Genomic DNA, 6,000 nt, shown 5'->3' with positions numbered 1-6,000 from the left:
TGTTTCTGCATTTCATGAGCGTGAAAGACTTTTAACTCTGCAATGCATTCAAAAGAACCATGAAACTGTCTGTATAACATAGAAAACTAATCTGCATCAATTTTTTTCAAGTACTGTATCTTAGTATGCCTGGGTAAGGAGGCATACAAATTCAGTTGTTTCAGTAATTAGGACCCCTCAAGAAATTAAGTGAAACATATTCTTTCCTTTTAAAAAATATTTTTGGGGGGTTCATCTACCCAAAGTGCTTCCCATGAAAGTTTTCTGTTCCCACTATTATCAGGTCAGCCTTTTAAGCATGCCTCTTAGCACTTTAACACAACCTATGCAAGTCTAGCCATACTTGTGGTGAGATGCCTTTGGTGGCTGTCATTCTAGTCAGAAAGATATGTTTCCCTCCCATAACAGATGATATGTTCAAGAATGATGGTGGCAGTTGACATGACACTATGACCCTATGTAGAAAAATGGGAAAAAGGGGTCAATGATGATAGTGATGTCTGTAGATTCAGTGGCACCACATCAGACTGAGTATATCACCAAGCTCATTCCTTAATGTGCCTACATGAGTCAAGGTCCTCCATTTCTGTCCACCACAAGACCTCAGGATTGCAGTAGTGCAATTGGGACCTCACAAACCCTCCCTACCTCCCAAAAAAAAGATAGCAGGCTGCACCCGACCTACCCCAACTGATTCTTCCAGTGGTCCTGGTTTGTTCTTGGATGTGCATGCTCTTTTCTTTTGTCAAGCACACATTAAGGTGGTCTATAGGTGTAACTCATGCTGTTTCAAAGCTATATGGAAGTGCAAACTACACCCTTTGAGCAATTTCATTGAAGCATTTGAAGAACTCACTGTTGTCTACCATCTTGACATGCCCAAATCTGAAGATTTAAAAAAATGAAAACCAAAGCAGAAAACAGAAAGATCAGCATATAAGTTAGAAGAAAAAGAAGTAGTAAATTATTTAAATGCACATATGCTTCATTTGTCATATTGTAACGTTTTTTTTTAAATTATTTCTGCTGGTGGCTCACAAGCCATATGTTAAGCTACTTCAGACTATAGCTATATTACATAACATGACTGTGAGGTTGTGATGATATGAGGTAGTTGAGTAGGGCAGTAGTGCATGTGGAACATATGCCAGCATAGCTACTTTGAGTTTTGCAAAGAATTATATGTTATTTAAATATCAGATTGATTTGTACAGATGATTGCATTAAAAATGTATTTGTAAAGTTACTTGTTTTAAAAATGTATCAGTTGTGGGTCCAGCTGGACAGAAAAGAAATATACATGTATGTCAGACTGTATTGTTTTAACTGATTAAATGTATATATTTTAAAAGAGGATACTGGAAGGGAAGGGGTTAAGCTCATCCCAGCTAACCTTGAGAAAAATAGCATGAAATTAAATTACTTGGTTTAGACCATAAAGATTTTATCCCACAGGTCTGAATGCTGCCAGACAATAGCTTGTTAGTTTCTGCAGGAAGCGTGGAAGTGTAGGACTTGTTTTACAGTTTCCATATGCTGTAATAAACCTTAGATAAAGTTCTATGTGTGTATTGTGACACATCAGTCCCAGACCCTGTCTCAGTTTCTAATGAGGAGGTAGTGTGTAAACCACAGAGTCAGGTGGCCAGATGTGATGTCATTCTGTAGCCAACACTTAAATTGTATTTGAACACTAGTGAGAGATATGAGGTCTGCACTCTGTTTTTGGGAACTCACAAGACAATCATCCACATTCATCTTGTCTTGCTTTAGTTAGTAGCTAGGGAACAGTAATTCTTCATTCAGTTAGAAAATAGAGTGAGATTAGCTAAATGTTGTTTTTTTTCTGTGCCTGTCTGAGTCTTTTCACCGGTGTTGTTTTTTTATATTTCATGTGATTGAAACTCTGGTGTTTATTTTAAAAAGATATTCAGTATTTTAATGTTTATTTATTTATTATTAAATATATCTAAACCTTTCATTGTAGCTGGTCTTTTAGAAAATATTTAACTTTTGAGAGTACTTACATTTATTTACTGGCAGTGTGGCTTCATATTCTTGAAGGTCTTGTTGCTTGGTCAAACACTACTATTTGTATAAGTATTAATTTCACTAAGTGCAATTTGGTACTCTTGTAAGTGCCTTAAACTGGCTTCAGGTGTTTTGGTGGCAGTAAATCTACCTTATAGTCTGAGTTGAGGTGGCAGAGTAGGTAAAATGTTCCAGCCTTTCCCAGGCGTGTGTGTGTGTGTGTGTGTGTGTGTGTGTGTGTGTGTGTGTGTGTGTGTGTGTGTGTGTGTGTGTGACAGCTACTTTGAATATCAACACTGAGAGGACTGACTTCATAGAGAAGGTGGTGGCGTACTTGCCTTGGAACACCCAACTAAGGACTCAGCTCTATAGTGGTCAGTCAGGAGTCTTATTTGAGACCTGGCGAGAAAGCCCAGCTCCAGGACTGGAGCATGAATTCCTTGCGTGTTCTTAAGGGAAATTGTACTTGGTGCAGTGGGTTGCATCTGAAAATACTGTGTGTCTATTTTTCTCATCAGGAATGCTCCCACCAGTATCAGTGGTAAGGACTGAGGCTCCCTGATCACCAGCCCAGAGGAGGGATGTCACATATTGGTGAGCAGCGGTGTGCATATTAATTGAACTTTTGTAACCTGTAAGCGATTGTCAATAAAGGTGTATGTACTCTCAGAAGCCACAAGATAAACATACAGTGTTTAATTTTTCACAACAGTTGTATTTATTGTTTTAGTTTAGTTTAGTCAGGGAAAGCAGGTACAGATGTCAGCAGAGGATTATGGCAAGCTGGCGGTGAACAAGTTGACTTAGGTCTTCAAATCCAAAGGACTGGTGCATGCCAACCTAACTAAAGAGAGAATGATTTTAGTCTTAGTTGCAGCTGGAGCAACGACCAGCAGCCAGGAAGACAACCAGTCTGGTGATGAGGATGTACAGGCCTCAGAAACAGGACTGTTCAACTTTTCCTCAGAGTACTTATAAACCCGTGTGGAGTTGAAGAGACTTGAACTGGAAGCAAAACATATGGAATTAGAATTTGCAGAGAGACTATGGTGTTTGGATGCTGAAGAAAATAAGAAATAATGTCTGCATGAGAGGGACATGCTGACTGTTTTACAGGAACATGGAGGTAATGGGAAAGGCAGTAGCTGAACCCCAGAAGCAACAAAGGTCAGTAGATTTTTTTCACAGTATACAGAAGGTGATCATTTTGATAGTTTTATTCATATATTTAAAAGAGTATGTAAACAATATGATGTTAACCAAGGGCTCTGGGTATGGTTACTGACCCCCTTAATCCATGGTAAAACTGTAACTGCTGTTTCTAAATTGTCTAATACTGACTATTTAAATTATGACAAGATTAAACAATGTTTATTGGTATATACAAAATGATATAATTTCATCCCTTATATAATATAATTAGAGCTTATTTAAATGTATCTTTCTAAGTCACTTTATAAAAAGAGTTCATAATTTATGTTTTTAAAAGCCTTCTATGTGATTCATTCTTTTTAATACACAATATATAAAAAATTCATTAAATTTTAGCAGACAAAATAGATTTGTTTTATTTTATTTTATTTTATTTTATTTTATTTTTATTTTTATTTTATTTTATTTTATTTTAAAGGAACATGTTTTAATGAATTTTTTATATATTTTTTATATATTGTTTTTTATATATTGTGTATTAAAAAGAATGAATCACATAGAAGGCTTTTAAAAACATAAATTATGAACTCTTTTTATAAAGTGACTTAGAAAGATACATTTAAATAAGCTTTGACTCTCTCAGCTCTAATTATATTATATAAGGGATGAAATTATATCATTTTGTATAACGATCTGAAGAAGCTAGTCTCTAGTGAAAGTGCTCATCTGTTTTTATTTTATTTTGTTTGTTTGAAGTCTAATAAATACCAACTTGTTTGAATTTTATGCCTTGGAGTTCCATCGTTCATTTTGGGAAGTTGGATTTTCGATTTTTGAATTCTCGGATTACTTGTTTTTTGTGAATTAGTGTGCAAATCTGACGGAAAGTTATCTTTTACGTAAGCTAATGTTTATTGGTATGTTTTAAGTTAATATCTGAAGCTTACAGAATAAAAATCATGAGCATAGACATAAGGCAGATGAAAGTGTATGTGGTTATATTGCTGAGCTAAGCTCTTATTTTTATAGGTGGGTGAGTGGGTGTCAGGTCACCACTTTTAAAAGGCTGGACGGTCTTTTGGCGGGGGAACCAGCTCTTAGTATTTTGCCTGAGGACTTGAGAATCTGGTTGGCAGAACGGAGTGTAACTCTGCAGATGAGCTGGGGAGAAAAGTGGATCTCTACTTGGCAAGCAGTGCACCACTGTGCAAGTAGGGGATACCCAGTGCTGCACATGGATATAAGAGAACCCATGGTGGGCAGCCTAAATCACCCCAACAGAGTCCACTAGTAGGAAGCAACTAGTTCAGGTACACGCCAGAATCGAGGTTTAGACATTTTAAATGTACCAGAGGGTCCATGCAGCATACAAATATCAACTGAAGCAATGCCGGGAACAAAAGTTAAGGGACCCAGCAAGGGGAATAACAGCATTCCTGTGGTAAGTTGTCTGGAGACAACAGAGGTACCAAACTATCACCGGAGATTGTATCCTATCTTAGTGGATGGAAAACAGGCCACTGCCAATACAGACACAGCCTCTGACATAACCATTGTGAAGCTTGCAGTAGTTAAAGAGGAACAGTATTTGCTTGGACAGTCTACTCCAATCAGAGCTTTGGGAGGGACTCCATTCCAAATACCTTTAGCCAGGGTTCACTTTGACTGGGAGGGTGGAAAATGAGTCAAGTAAGTAGGTATCCCTGCAGATGTCTTGATACGGAATGACTTTGATGATGCAGTACCTTGTGTGCATGTATTTATTTGCAGTCAGGCTTGAAGACAGGCATGTGGATCTGGTAGACTGGAGGAGACCCAGACAGAATCCTCACATAAAGCCAGGCTGGTGATGTGGCTATTTCAGGGAGGGAGTTACACTATAGCAGTGAGCCTGAAGGTGAGCCACAGCTGCTGAGAGGTACTGATGTTCCCTTGAGCAGGGTGACTGCAAGATCAGAGGTGAGTGGTAGTACCCAGGCCAACAGTGAGGCACCACTGTCAGAAGATACCAGACTTCCTGTGGAAAGGAAGCTGGGAAGGGTTATAAAGGCAGAGTTGAGACAGGCTCAGCTCTCGGACCCTACATTACAAGGCTTGAGGGAGGTGGCTAAGGAGGCACATGATTCTCAAGGAAAGGTGGAGTCTGCCTACTGGAACAAAGGGTTACTGTATAGAGAGTGGACCCCTAAGGGAAGGCTATACGGTGAGGTAAACAGCAATTGGCAGTGCCTACAGCCTACCATCTGGCACTTACAGCCATAGCCATGACATTTCTTTCACAGGTCATATGGGCATAAGGCATACCAAGAGATGTATTATGTAGAACTTTTATTGGCCTAGGATTGCAATTGATGTAACAGGATACTATAGAAGCTGTGAGAAGTGCCAAAAAGTAGGCAAGGCAGGGGAGAATTTCAAAGCTCCATTGATGCCTTTGCCTGTGATTGAGGAGCCATTTCAGAGGATAGCTATGGATATTATGGGGTCTCTGAGTACCGCAAGTTCCACAAGAAAGAAATATATCCTAGTGGTAGTTGATTATGCTGCTAGATACCCTAAGGTCAGCCTGTGTCCTCCATCAAGGCAGAGAACGTGGCAAAAGCTTTGTTAGATATTTTCAGCAGGGTAAGTTTCCCAAGAGAAATACCGACTGACAGAGGGTCCAAAATAACCTGCTGGCTAGTCTGTGGGACAACTTTGGTGTGAAGCACCTAAAGACTACCCCTCCCACTCCCAGAGTAATGGTTTTGTGGAGAGATTAAACTGTACACTAAAGACCATGCTAACAGCATTTGCAGACCAGTTTAAGAAAGTGGG

Source organism: Protopterus annectens, chromosome 1.part0 (genome assembly GCF_019279795.1).
Source record: "Protopterus annectens isolate FY-2018-M chromosome 1.part0, PAN1.0, whole genome shotgun sequence".
NCBI lineage: Eukaryota > Metazoa > Chordata > Ceratodontiformes > Protopteridae > Protopterus > Protopterus annectens.
This window is presented reverse-complemented; position numbering follows the sequence as displayed.